The 13,365-nt window shown below is 46.7% G+C and overlaps 1 protein-coding gene across 14 annotated transcripts in view; it reads right to left on the bottom strand.

Annotated features, from left to right (window-relative positions):
- RALGPS1 (Ral GEF with PH domain and SH3 binding motif 1) overlaps positions 1-2,047 on the bottom strand; it is a 297,598-nt gene extending 295,551 nt beyond the window's left edge. For 5 of the 14 annotated variants that reach the window (XM_061433548.1, XM_061433546.1, XM_061433553.1 and 2 more), the window contains exon 1: positions 1,823-2,035. The gene's annotated coding sequence lies outside the window, so the exon portion shown is untranslated. Of the gene's footprint in view, positions 1-1,267; positions 1,296-1,760 lie in introns of those variants that run through there. The other 9 variants (XM_061433558.1, XM_061433555.1, XM_061433559.1 and 6 more) reach the window with 6 other exon arrangements.
- Between the last annotated feature and the right edge of the window lie 11,318 nt (positions 2,048-13,365).

Raw genomic sequence — 13,365 nt, 5'->3', positions numbered from 1 at the left:
GGTCTAAAGGTCAGCAAACAATTAAATGTTCTGGTGCTTTCCATCTGCCACAGCTGCCTCACAGGCCTCATAGGAAGCAGGAGTCACCATCCCACCACAAACCTCATCCCCACTACCTACCTCAGCCCCACCTCGAACAAGAAAGCGGTCTACCGATTAGAAATCCCCTCCACAGGCTTCCCTGGTGGCTCAGTGGTAAAGAATCCGCCTGCCATTGCAGGAGTCACAGGTGCTATCCCTGATCTGGGAAGATCCTACATACCTCGGAGCAGCTAAGCACGTGCAACCCAATGACAGCTTGTACTCTAGAGCCCACAGCTCTCTAGAGAGCCACGACTCCTGAAGCCTGCACGCCCTAGAGCCCATGCTCTGCAACAAGAGAAGCCTCAGCAATGAGAAGCCCTCGCACCACAACAAAGAGTAGCCCCCACTCGCTGCAACTAGAGAAAAGCCTGCACAGCAACGAAGATCCAGCAAAGCCAAAACTAAATTGATTGATTAAATTAAAAAAAAAAAATCCCCTCCTCTTTCGACCCTCAGTTTCCAAACACAATCTGCCCACTAGCACAGAGGCAGCAGACTCATAGCTTTACACAAAGATGTCCTCAGTCTGTCCCACCCTCACAAGCCCCCTGAGGGGAACACAAGGCAGGTACCAGGATGCACACCTCGCATAGGAAGAAACAAAGCTCAGAGGTGAGAGACTGTCCCAGGCAACAAAGAGGCAAAAGCCTCTGAACCCTCATTCCTGTTCTGCCCCCTCACCAGGCTGCCACTTCAATCTTCTGGAGACGACCACTGTTAAGATTTGCAGCAGCCTCCAGGTCCCAGGAGCCAGTCGGCCAAGAACCCTTCCACCCTTCCAGCTTCACACTAACTACTCTTCAAGCACACACATTTCTCAACAGCTGATAGAATGAAAGCCAACGGGCGGCCCCCACCCCACTCCGCCCCAATCGAGGCATGCCCCCTGCAACAGCGACACGAAAAAGCCTCCCCGAGATTGAAAACCAGTGCGCCCCACGTCAGGCCACTGCGAGGCATAGGGGAAGCCGCCGGCCTAGTAACCAGGGCAGCTGAGACCCAAGTCCGACTCAGGAGGAGCACAGGCAAGGCCGAGCTGGCCCTTCCGGCCCAGCGGCGGCAACCCTCGAAGCCTCCAGAATCCTCAGAAAGCCCAAAGCTCCTGCTTCCCCTCAAAAAAAAAAAAAAAAATCCCGGCAGAGGAGAAAGCAGCATTCCCTTCTCCCCGCGACCCCTCACTCACCCTCTGGCCGCTGCTCACCTGGGGCCCCCGCTTCCGGACCTGCAACCACTCGGGGCCCCGCCCCCCCACCCCTGCAGGTCTCCCCGGCCCCGCCCCCCTTGCACCTGTGGTGTCCTCAAGGCCCGGCCGGTCCGGCCGCTTCGGCCTCACCTCGCAGCCCCCTCCCCCTGGCAAACCTGTGGTTCCCACCTGGCCCCGCCCCCCCCGCACCTGCAGCCCCTCAGCCCTTCCTAACTGCCTCCACCAGCCCCGCCCCACGCACCTGCGGCCTTTCCCCAACTCCAAACCCGCCCCTCCACACACACACCTGCCGTCCCCCAGACCAAAACCCCCATCCCCATCACGCACCTAAAGCCCCCCGGCCCGGCCCCAGTGCCCCCCGGACCGCCTGAAACAACCCCACCACCACCACCCCCCAGCCCCGCCTCCCGCCCCAAGGCCCCACCCCTGCCCGGCGGCAGGCACCCCCGCCTAAGGGTCCCGCCCCTCGCACCTGCAGCTCTCTCCGGCCCGGCCCTCAGGGTCCCGCCCCGCCCCGCCGGCCGCTCCTCTCACCGCCCGCTCTCGCCGCCGCAGTCCTGGCCGGTCACCTTGACGCGGGCCGCAGCGGCTGCCGCCGCCTCCTCATGGCCCTGGGAACGGCCCAGGCGGCAGCGGCGACTTCGCTCGGAGGCTGGAGCCGGGCCGAGCCGGGCCAGGGCCGGGCCGGGCGCAGCTGGAGCGCGGGCCGACGCGGGAGCAGAGCCGGTGCCCAGCCGCAGTAGGAACCGTCCGCTCCTGGAGGGCGGGGGGGGGGTGGTCTGAGCGGCGGGCCTCTCAGCCAATAGGCGCGCGGAATCGGACTCCTCTCCCCAATCAGCTCACTGCAGAGGCGGAGACACGCAAATCGGCCGGCTGGGCGCTCCAGTGCGCAGCCGCTGCAACCCAGGTCCTCCCTGGCCTCGGCCTCCGCTAGAAGCCCTCAGACTCGGTCTCCGCCTGCAAGGATGCTCTGCAGCCTGCACACTCCGATCAGCGCCCCGCCACGCCCATCTTCTTCCTAGAAATAGCAGTGCATCTTATTCCCCATACATCCTTCCAGGCTTCATACAGTTTCCCTTTGAAATCCCTACCTAAGATTCATTTGTTTTTCAACAACAAAAAAATGGCTTTGTGAGAAACATCACCTGAATGCCCATTCTTTATGACTCGGAGGTAGGCACAGAACACAGAACATCAAAGCCAGAAGAAACCTTCGGGAGCCTCGAGTCCAACCCATTTCATTTATATCTGGGCAAAATTAGGCCTCTCGAGGTAAAAAGACTTGCCCAAGACCACACAAGTACAAAGCTGGGAAATGGAGTTGTCTCATCTTTCGGCTCCCAGATCCTTTTCTCTGTGCCACGCACGATGAGATGAGCAGAAAGGTTAAGTCATTTGACCAAAAGACCCCCGAGATAATAAGTTGTAAAGGCGGCGGAAGTCAGTTCTGTGAAGCCCTGCAAGTCAGAACCACAGAAAATCTCTGTTCTGCCTCCCACAGAATGGAGGCTCTATGTCCTACGTTACTCTGAATGATTCTTGGATGCACAAACAAGTAGTATAAGTCATTTCTGACAACTTTCGAATTCATTCTGCAGTAATATCAGAGTATGAAAAGATTTGTTACTGTCTTCCCATAGCTGATGGAAGAAAAAGAGAGAAACAAATGAACAGAAGAGAAACAGGGTCAGTGGAAATTAATGCATTTCTAAATCTTCAGGGATCTCCAAGGGAAATTTCTGCCATCTTGCATTAAGATAAGAACAATTATCAAAGAAGCTACTTAGCTATTTTACTGAAAGAGAACAGGAGACAATACAATGCAATGATTCATTCTGCTCAGAACCTCTGTATTCAGAAATGCACAGGGTGGGGGTTGAGTGCTAAAGCTGGGAACTTTTGACTACCTGAGTCCAAACTCTGCTTCTGCCACCAGCAACTTGTGTGTAGATTAGCACTTTACTTACTGTCTATGGGCCTCGGTTTCTTTCTTGAAAAATAAGTGTGCTGAAAATAGCACCCTCTTCAGAAAGACTGCTGGGAAGATTAAATGAGATGACATGTGGAAGAAGCCCTAGTACCTAACAGTAGCTCAGTAAACATTAGCTGTTGTTATTTCTACCTGTGTGACTTAGGGCAAGCGTGGAAGTTCAGCACAGTGTGTGTAATATATGCTTGCTAAATGGCATCTCTTATTTTTAAAATGATTATGCATAACTTCTAAGTTTTCTTCAATTAACATAGATTCTTTTGTAATATATCAAAAAGTTATTGTAAACCCAAATTTAAAATGAGAAAAGGATCTGAATCCAAATGCCAATAAGCATGTGGAAAGATGTTCAATATAATTAGCCATCAGAAAAATGTAAATCAAAACCACAATAAGATACCACTGCACACCCATGAGGATGGCTATAACAAATGAGGTGGACAATAACAAGGGCTGGTGAGGAGATGGCAAAACTGGAACCCTCAAACACTGCTTGTGGAAATATAAAATGATGCCACCACTTTATAAAACAGTACCTTAAAAGGTAAACGTAGGGTTACCATATGACCCAACAATTCCTAGGTATATACCCAAGAGAAATGAAAGCATATGTCCATGTATAAAACTGGTACACAAATGTTCATAATATCCAAAAAGTAGAAATAACCTAGTGTCCATTAACTGATGAGTGGATAAATAAAATGTGGTATATCCATACAACGGAATATAAAAAGAAATGAAATTCCAATACTTCGATTAACATGGATGAACCTTGAAGCCATGGTAAGTCAAAAAGGCAGATCACATATGATTCCATTTATATAAAATGTTCAGAATAGGCAAATCTATATAGTGAGAGAACAGTTGGTGGTTGTCTAGGGCTTGGTGGGGGGTGGTGCAAGAATTGAGGGTAATGGCTAAGGCAGGTGGACTTTATTTTTGAGATAATGAAAATATACTAAAATCAGTGATTGCACAACTCTGTGAATATACTAAAAGCCATTGCATTGTATACTTTTTATGCATGAATTATATAGTATACGAATTTATAATAGTAAAACTATTATTACAAGTTATCAGAAACTCTGGTCAGGCATGTCAGTCTCATGCTCAAACACCATGTAACAGGATGTAGAGAAGATCCTGACTGCATCTGCTCGGATTCAGATCACCTACAGTGAAAGTGTGATGTGCTGGTGGAATAAGCGGGCTCTCAATGAAGGGAAGGAACTTTGGAGCTAGGGGAGGAAAGGAGGGCTGGAAAAATCACCAAGGCCAGGCCAGCTGCCTCTGCATAGGCTTGTATATCATGCAGAGTGAAGTTTTGGGACAGTTCAAGCAGATTTTTTCATTAGAGCTGCTGATCAACAAGGAAGTTGTATAAACAGACTCTAGGGTGGCCCCCTGGAGAAGGCAATGGCACCCCACTCCAGTACTCTTGCCTGGAAAATCCCATGGATGGAGGAGCCTGGTGGGCTGCCGTCTATGGGGTCGCACAGAGTCGGACACGACTGAAGCGACTTAGCAGCAGCAGCAGTAGCAGCAGGGTGGCCCCCATAATCCTCACCTTACAAGTCTATGGGCTTGTGGGATCCTCTTCCCTGAATGTAGGCAGGACCTGACTTACTTCCAATCAGTAGAATAAGGCAAAGATTTTTCGATGTTTGTGATTATGTTCAGCTCAGTTCGGTAGCTCAGTCATGTCCGACTCTTTGTGACCCCATGAACTGCAGCACGCCACGCCTCCCTGTCCATCACCAACTCCCGGAGTTCACTCAAACCCATGTCCATCGAGTCAGTGATGCCATCCAGCCATCTCATTCTCTGTCGTCCCCTTCTCTTCCTGCCCCCAATCCCTCCCAGCATCAGAGTCTTTTCCAATGAGTCAACTCTTTGCATGAGGTGGCCAAAGTATTGCAGTTTCAGCTTTAGCATCATTCCTTCCAAAGAAATCCCAGGGCTGATCTCCTTCAGAATGGACTGGTTGGATCTCCTTGCAGTCCAAGGGACTCTCAAGAGTCTTCTCCAACACCACAGTTCAAAAGCATCAATTCTTCAGTGCTCAGCTATCTTCACAGTCCAACTCTCACATCCATACATGACTACTGGAAAACCATAGCTGTGACTAGATGGACCTTTGTTGGCAAAGTAATGTCTCTGCTTTTGAATATGCTATCTAGATTGGTCATAACTTTCCTTCCAAGGAGTAAGCATCTTTTAATTTCATGGCTGCAGTCACCATCTGCAGTGATTTTGGAGCCCAAAAAAATAAAGTCTATCACTGTTTCCCCTTCTATTTGCCATGAAGTGATGGGACCATGATCCCAGTCTGTTGTTCCATGTCCAGTTCTAACTGTTTCTTCCTGACCTGCATATAGGTTTCTCAAGAGGCAGGTCAGGTGGTCTGGTATTCCCATCTCTTTCAGAATTTTCCACAGTTTATTGTGATCTACACAGTCAAAGGATTTGGCATAGTCAATAAAGCAGAAATAGATGTTTTTTCTGGAACTCTCTTGCTTTTTTGATGATCCAGCGGATGTTGGCAATGTGATCTCTGGTTCCTGTGCCTTTTCTAAAACCAGCTTGAACATCTGGAAGTTTATGGTTCACATACTGGTGAAGTCTGGCTTGGAGAATTTTGAGCATTACTTTACTAGTGTATGAGTCTTTGGCATTGCCTTTCTTTGGGATTGGAATGAAAACTGACCTTTTCCAGTCCTGTGGCCACTGCTGAATTTTCCAAATTTGCTGGCATATTGAGTGCAGCACTTTCACAGTGTCATTTTTTAGGACTTGAAATAGCTCAACTGGAATTCCATCACCTCCACTAGCTTTGTTCATAGTGATGCTTCCTAAGGCCCACTTGACTTCACATTCCAGAATGTCTGGCTCTAGGTAAGTGATTACACCATCATGATTATCTGGGTCGTGAAGATCTTTTTTGTACAGTTCTTCTGTGTATTCTTGCTACCTCTTCTTAATATCTTCTGCTTCTGTCAGAAGATATTAAGATAATGGTTAAGAGTGAGAGTGTGAGCCAAAGTGTTCTGGAGGTAGCTTACAAAAAGGCTCTGATCACCTAAGGAAGTGAAAGGAAAGACACATTGAACAGAGGCCGAAAACTGGATTGTTAGTCCAGAGCTCCAGAGATGTTTGAATGCTCAGCCAAGCAAGTCTGCTTGGTGAAGGTCAGAGCCCTGGTGGGGAAAACCTGGGACTCTGAGTAATGGAGTGTAGACATTTGGATGGATGTTTCTGAGGATATTGACTCTTCAACATGCAGTTCAGGCCCCTCTGGGCTTGGACACTTTTCCTTAGTAAGGACTGGAGCTACTACTGTGCTTACTGGTTCTATAGAAGCCCTTCCCTGCGGACAACAACTGCTCCTACCTGCAGTGTTGTCCCAACCTCCTCTCCACATGGCCAGGCTGCTGCTTCTGCTAAGTCGCTTCAGTCGTGTCTGACTCTGTGCGACCCCATAGACGGCAGCCCACCAGGCTCCTCTGTCCCTGGGATTCTCCAGGCAAGAATACTGGAGTGGGTTGCCATTTCCTTCTCCAATGCATGAAAGTGAAAAGTGAAAGTGAAGTTGCTCAGTCCTGCCTGACTCTTAGTGACCCCATGGAGTGCAGCCTACCAGGCTCCTCTGTCCATGGGATTTTCCAGGCAAGAGTACTGGAGTGGGGTGCCATTGCCTTCTCTGGGCCAGGCTGATAATCAGAGTTAAATTCCAACATAATCTGTCTGTTGATGCCCAGGGCCTGATAAGGGAAGAAATAGATGATATGCCTAGAGGATGCAAGAATTAGCCAACATGTACGGGTAGGAACCAGGGGAGTACCCCTAGGGTTGAATTTTGAGAGGGTTGATCAAGGAAGCTGGAATGTAAGACCAGATAAACAAGAATTTATTGACTTGGGGATATTTTCTCAGGACATGGGATTTAATGCCCTAACAAGGACCCAAGCTACTGGAATGGCTCTTAGAAGCCTGGGGAGGGTTGGGGGGTGGAAGTGACCAATTCTCAGGGAAGTGGAAATACCTGAGTTGCCCTGGAAGATGGTAAAAGGAGTGGCTGTGCTGAAATGAACATACACTCAATCCTCATTATTCATGGTCTCCATATTTGTGAATTAGACTATTGCTAAAATTTATTTGCAATCCAGAATCAACACTCGTAGTGCTGTCAAGGTCATTTGCAGATGGGCAAAAATCTGAGTCACCCAATATGTGTCTGTCTGGGCAGAGGTCAAACCAGGTAACACTGCCTTCTTGTTTAGTTCTCACGCTGTAAACAGCTGTCCCTTTCACAGTCTACTTAGTGCCACGTTTTTCACATTTTTGGTACTCTTTCGTGGTGGTTTTACTGTTTAAAGTAGCCCCCAGGAATAGTGCTGAAGTGCTGTCCAGGGTTCTAAGCACAGGAAGGCTGTGATGTGCCATACTGAGAAAGTGATGTGTTAGATGAATTTGGCTCAGGCATGAGATACAGTCTGCTGGTCATGAGTTTCCTGTGAACAGATCACCAGTATTTATCATATAAAGTGCCTTTAAACAGAAAGACACATAAAACAAGGATATGTATTGACTGGTTGGCAAAAATATTGACTCGAAAAGAACCTAACTCTGTGTTTCCCTTAGGAGCAGTGGTTCGGTATTCACTAACTCAAGTGTTCTCAGTGACTTTATAGGGCATAACCCTTGAGAATAATAGATCAACTATACCTCTCACGAGTAAAGTCTATTAACCCTTCTTGCAAGGAATGCTGGGAAATGTAGTTCTCATAAGTATCCAGACCCTGGGATAGAGGGGAGGGTATAGAAGAAGCAGGGAATGATTCTAAGTTGCTGCAGACAAGCCAGTAGAGTAGGTTAAACCATCAGACATTAAAAAGATGTTAATGGTTGCCTTGTTGTTGTTGCTGTTCAGCTGCTAAGTCATGCCCAACTCTTTGCAACCCTGTGGACTGCAGCATGCCAGGCTCCCCTGCCCTTCACTGTCTCCCGGAGTTGGCTCAGATTCATATCCAGTCAGTCGGTGATGCTATCTAACCATCTCATGTTTGCCTTAAGTTTTCCAATATTATGATAATTATTCAGAGTCTATCTTCAAATACTATTACATCATTTCTCATGCAGGGTAAGGACCTAATGACCCTGAGGAAACATGTAATGATGGAAGGAAGCAGTTCCGGTTCCCAAGGCTGAAGGGACAAAGGAAAGTAAAGGTTCTCATCACCAATTAACTGTGTGGGAAGGGGTGTGGTTTTTCGCACACCAACTGGCATTTCTCCAACACCATCCAGGTGTCCTACAGTACAACTCAGTTCTGATCCTGTCTATCCAGAGATAGCATCGAATCCCACAGGTTAAGTGATCAGTCCCGCAGGAATGTCCCCCAACTTCAGCCACCATCGAAAGCCCAGATTGTTACCTGCTCCTGACTAACTGGCTATAAATCAGAGGTTCCCACAACCCCCTCCTGGGCTTGATTGATTTGCTAGAGTGGCTCACAAGAACTCAAGAAACCAGTTTGCTCATGAGATTACCAGTTTATTTTAAAAGATATAGCCATTTGAAGAGATTCATAGGGCAAGGTCCTGAACAATGGAACTTCTGTCCTCGTGGAGTTTGGGGCCTGCCATGGTAGCACATGGAAGTTTTCTAGTGCCCTAATTTGTGAGTTCTCTGAACCCCACCCTTTTGGGGTTTCATGGAGGCTTCATTACATCAGCACCGTGGATTAAATCATTGGCCATTGGTGACTAGTTCAGCCTCCAGTCATTCTTTCCTCCCCAGAAGTCATGATGGGTGGGGCTAAAAGTTCCAATCCTCTATCCGTTGGTTCTGCTGGCAATCAGCCCCCTATTTGGGGAGGATTCCCAAAAGCTACCTTATTAATATAACAGTTGCTAATGTTATCATTATGATAACATGATGTCCACTTCATCTTTCATCTATATGGCCCTGAAGCATTTTTTTCCCTCCAGAAACTGAAGACAAGATACCAAATAGTTTCACAAAAGATGCTACAATTGCTCTAATTGCCTAGGAAATTCTAGGGTTTGTGGAGCTGTGAGCTAGGAATCATGGACGAAGATCAAATATATATTTCTTATAAATCACAATATCACAGAAAGATTCTGAGTCATCAGAACCTAAGAGCCCAATGAAGCTGATCCACAGAATCATGAGGAAATGAACTGATTATTGTTTTAAGGCACTAAGTTTGGGGGTGGTTTGTTATGTGGAAATAGAAAACTGATACAAATATCTTCACACTCTGTGAGCATTCTGAGAGGTCAGTCTTCATATTTCTTCCCAAAGTCCTCTTGTGACCATCTTCCAGTCCTTTTCCTTCAAATCCCTGACCATCTACCCAAACCGTTAGTCATTGCCCATGAGTCTATGTATACCTGTACTTCTTGTCCACAAAAAAATGGGCAACCAAATGCATCATCTGCTGGGAGGATTTCTCTTTACACCATCTCTTGCAATGGCTGAGATTTTTCAGCAGTCCACCGCTAGTTGGTGCCAGCACAGGCAGAGTTCGAGACTGATGTAGAGGAGGCCATACAGCAGGATTAGGCTGTTACAGGTATGCAGTCACCTACCCATTGTTGTTTTTCAGTCGCTAAGTCACGTCCAGCTCTTTGCGACCCCATGAACTGCAACACACCAGGCTCCTCTGTCTTTCTCTTGGAGTTTGCTCAAATTCAAATCCATTGAGTCAGTGATGCTATCTATCTCATCCTCTGTCACCACCTTCTCCTTTTGCCTTCAATCTTTCCTAGCATCAGGATCTTTTCCAATGAGTTGGCTCTTCACATTAGGTGGCCAAAGTATTGTAGCTTCAGCTTCAGCAATAGTCCTTCCAATGGATATTCAGGATTGATTTCCGTTAGGGTTGACTGGTTTGATCTCATTAAAACATAACATAGGAGCATCCTAATTCTAGACATCAGATCTTTAGTGACTGTGAGTCAGTGCTAGATTCAGACCCACTTGCCCTGTGTTCCAAAATCAGGTTTCTACATGGACCAGGCTGAGGGCTGCTCCAGACCTTGGTGGAGTCCCCAGACCATCTATCCTGAAGCCCAGTTGGCTGACTTTCCCTTGATACAGACCTCAACATCTTCAGCAATATTCTCTATAAAAAAGCCTTTTTCAACTTTGGCGTTTCTGTAATAGACACTCCATTAATGTTCATTGAACTGAGTTCTACTGCCTCCCCATGGCCACAGGGTAAAAATCCAAATTTGTTAGCTTGAAATAAAATATACTTGAAGATCTAGCTCCCTATTTATACTCATCTCCTAATTGTTAGCATTCGCAAAACATTTACTATGATTCATCTCATCAAATATGTGATCTCATTCAAAAATATAGATATCTGCATGTATACAGAGATCAGTATGTACATGTTATTATGTAATATCATATGCTGTATATACATGTGTGTATTTAACCTAAGTAGTCTCACACAATGTATGTTCTTTTGTAAGTTGCTTTCCCACACTCACCAATATGTCATGGGTATTTATTTCTCCATGCCTTAAAGGTTTTACACATTTATATCATCATTTTAGATGATTCTCTACAATAGCATTGTAGGAATGTATCAGAGTTACTGGTAGACCTTATAAGGGCTTACAACTTTTCAGTATTATAATTAACACTGGGATGAATGATATTTATATTTATACATCTTCTGTTACTTGTTAGACTATCTTCTTAGGTTAAATTCTTTAAAATAGTACCACGGTGCCAAAGGGAATATACACTTAAAATTTTGAAGCATGGTACCAACTACTATCTTCCAGAAATGTTATGCTGACTTATAAAACCAACATCAGGGTGTGAGTGCCCAATTTTCCGCCACCCTCATCAATGCTGGGTATTGCCAACAAAATAATAGAAAAGCAGTCTCTTGTTATTGCTTTGAATGCTTTCTGCAGATGTAAAATATCTTTACTCTGTACATATTAGCCTTGAGTGTTTCTTCTGTGGTTCTTTCTTTAGGTCCTTTCTCTTTTTAAAACTGGACCATTCACCTTTTTCTTATTAATTTTAAAAAGCTCTTGTTCAATATGTTGCAAAATTTTTTCTTCTAAACCTGTAGTGTGTTTTCTTGTTTTGCTTTTATTGAACATATTTTACACTGTATATAGTCAAACCAATTTTTTTTTTTTAGGATTTCTTCTTTTTGGTCTAAAGAAAATCTTCCCCACTGCAAAAGCAAATAAACCATCACCTCCTTGTTTTAAAACTAATTTTCTCATGGGTGCATTTTTCTACAATTAACTATTTAATTCACCTGAATTTTGCTTCTGGTCTCCCTGCTCTTCACTTAGCTGGGCCTCCTCACTCAGACTAAGTCTGTCCAGGTCCCCACTCCCACCAGCAGGATATGGCTTCTCAAGGAAGCTCAAAATTACTCACAGGCAGTTTTAGCCTTAAAGCTGAAGTCTCTATTTACAGAAAATATCCACTGGCTCCAACCAGTGAATGCAACTTATATCCAATGCAGAAGCAGCAGCATTTCAATGCTTTTTTGCAGCGCACCAGGACTGGCAAAGTTCATGACACTGTGGTCCTTTTCAGAGACAGTAGAAAGGAGTGGTTTCCTGAAATCAAGATCGGGCCACCTGAGTTCTGCCATCCAAAGCCTGAGAGAGTGGTCGTGTTAGTGCCCAGAGCAAACGTGCAGGATACCCTGTCCTCTGCCCTCCAAGAGTTCTCAAGGCTACCAGGCCCTGTTGCTGGCTCTCTTGGGGGGAGTTGGTGAGGCTCTAGCTATCCACACAGACTCCCAGGAAGGACACCACTCAATTCTTTCCAGCTGGGCTTAGGACAGTATATCCAGATAGCAACTGACACTTGATAAAGGGAAACACTTCCACAAGGAAAAATCTTAAGCAAAAAGGCACTGGACTTACTTCAGGGTGGAAGTCTATAGTCGTTACAGGGACTGCAGCTGGTGGCAGGAGGTCCCTGGAGCCCTATTCTGGGGAAAGAGGGTCCATGCAGAAGACGGAAAGAGGACTAGCGGTTTAGTTAGTGAACACTGATAGCATCCGCACCCGACCACCAGCCTGGCCAGGGGCCAGCAGGCAGGAAAGAGTGAGTGAGGGCCCCTCGGGGAGGATGCAGTTGTGCTGAAAACGGCAAAGAGGAAGTGGAGTGAAGCCAGCAACCAGACCCGTGCCTCCCCTCCCAAGGACGAGACATGCAAGACAGGAATGCCCTGGTCCGGCTGTGTTAGCACCAGCCCTTGTGAAGTTCAGACAGCCTGAGCACCCAGCCCAGGAGAGTCAGCAGGCCCAGGGAGAGCAGGTCGTCAGAGGCAGCAGTGTGAGGCTTCCCGGGAAGTTCAGGTGCAAAGGTCCAGCCTCAGAGCCCACATCTACGAAATGAAAGGCAGCTTTTGATTCTCACATTAATATTTGGAGAAGTAAAGGGAGAGAGTGAAGGAGCTGGGGAGTAAAACAAAAATCAAAACAAAACACACAGCTGAAAATAGCTCCAGGGACCCAGATGTGTGATGAATGGAACATCTGGCAGAGACAGGCTAGTTAAACTAACAGTCCCACAAAAGCAATTCTTTTGCCAAAGACGTGTTCTTCCAAGTTATGGATTCCTCAGTTCCAACAAAATTGTCAGAAACATGCCTCCTAATAATATCTGTTGAAGCCCTGAAGTGGAAGGAGGTGGGCAGACAGAAAGAGGAAGACTGTTCCCATGGCCTAGACTCTAGAGAAAATAGCTCAGAGTCACTTTCAGCCTAGAGAAGCCCAAAGAGGGGGCTGGAGGGAGTCAGGGAGGCTGTGATCTGCAGAGCGGAACAAAGAGCCAAAGGGCCAACTCCAGCGAAGCAGTTTTGGGGCTCAGGATAAGGAAGGACTTTCTAGAAAGTTGTTTGTCAAAGGGAGTCAGCCAGTTCCCACAAGCAAGTAGAAACTGGAGATTACTTACAAGGACTGGGGTAGGAGTCCTGGTCCTGAGAGGCGGGGAATAGATGGGAAGTGGGGGAGGCTTTCCTATTCTTAAGAGTGGGCAAGGGTGGGGAAGGGGGAGGAACTTGAAA

The sequence above is a fragment of the Bos javanicus genome, chromosome 11 (assembly GCF_032452875.1).
Source record: "Bos javanicus breed banteng chromosome 11, ARS-OSU_banteng_1.0, whole genome shotgun sequence".
Lineage (NCBI taxonomy): Eukaryota > Metazoa > Chordata > Mammalia > Artiodactyla > Bovidae > Bos > Bos javanicus.
This window is presented reverse-complemented; position numbering and strand designations above follow the sequence as displayed.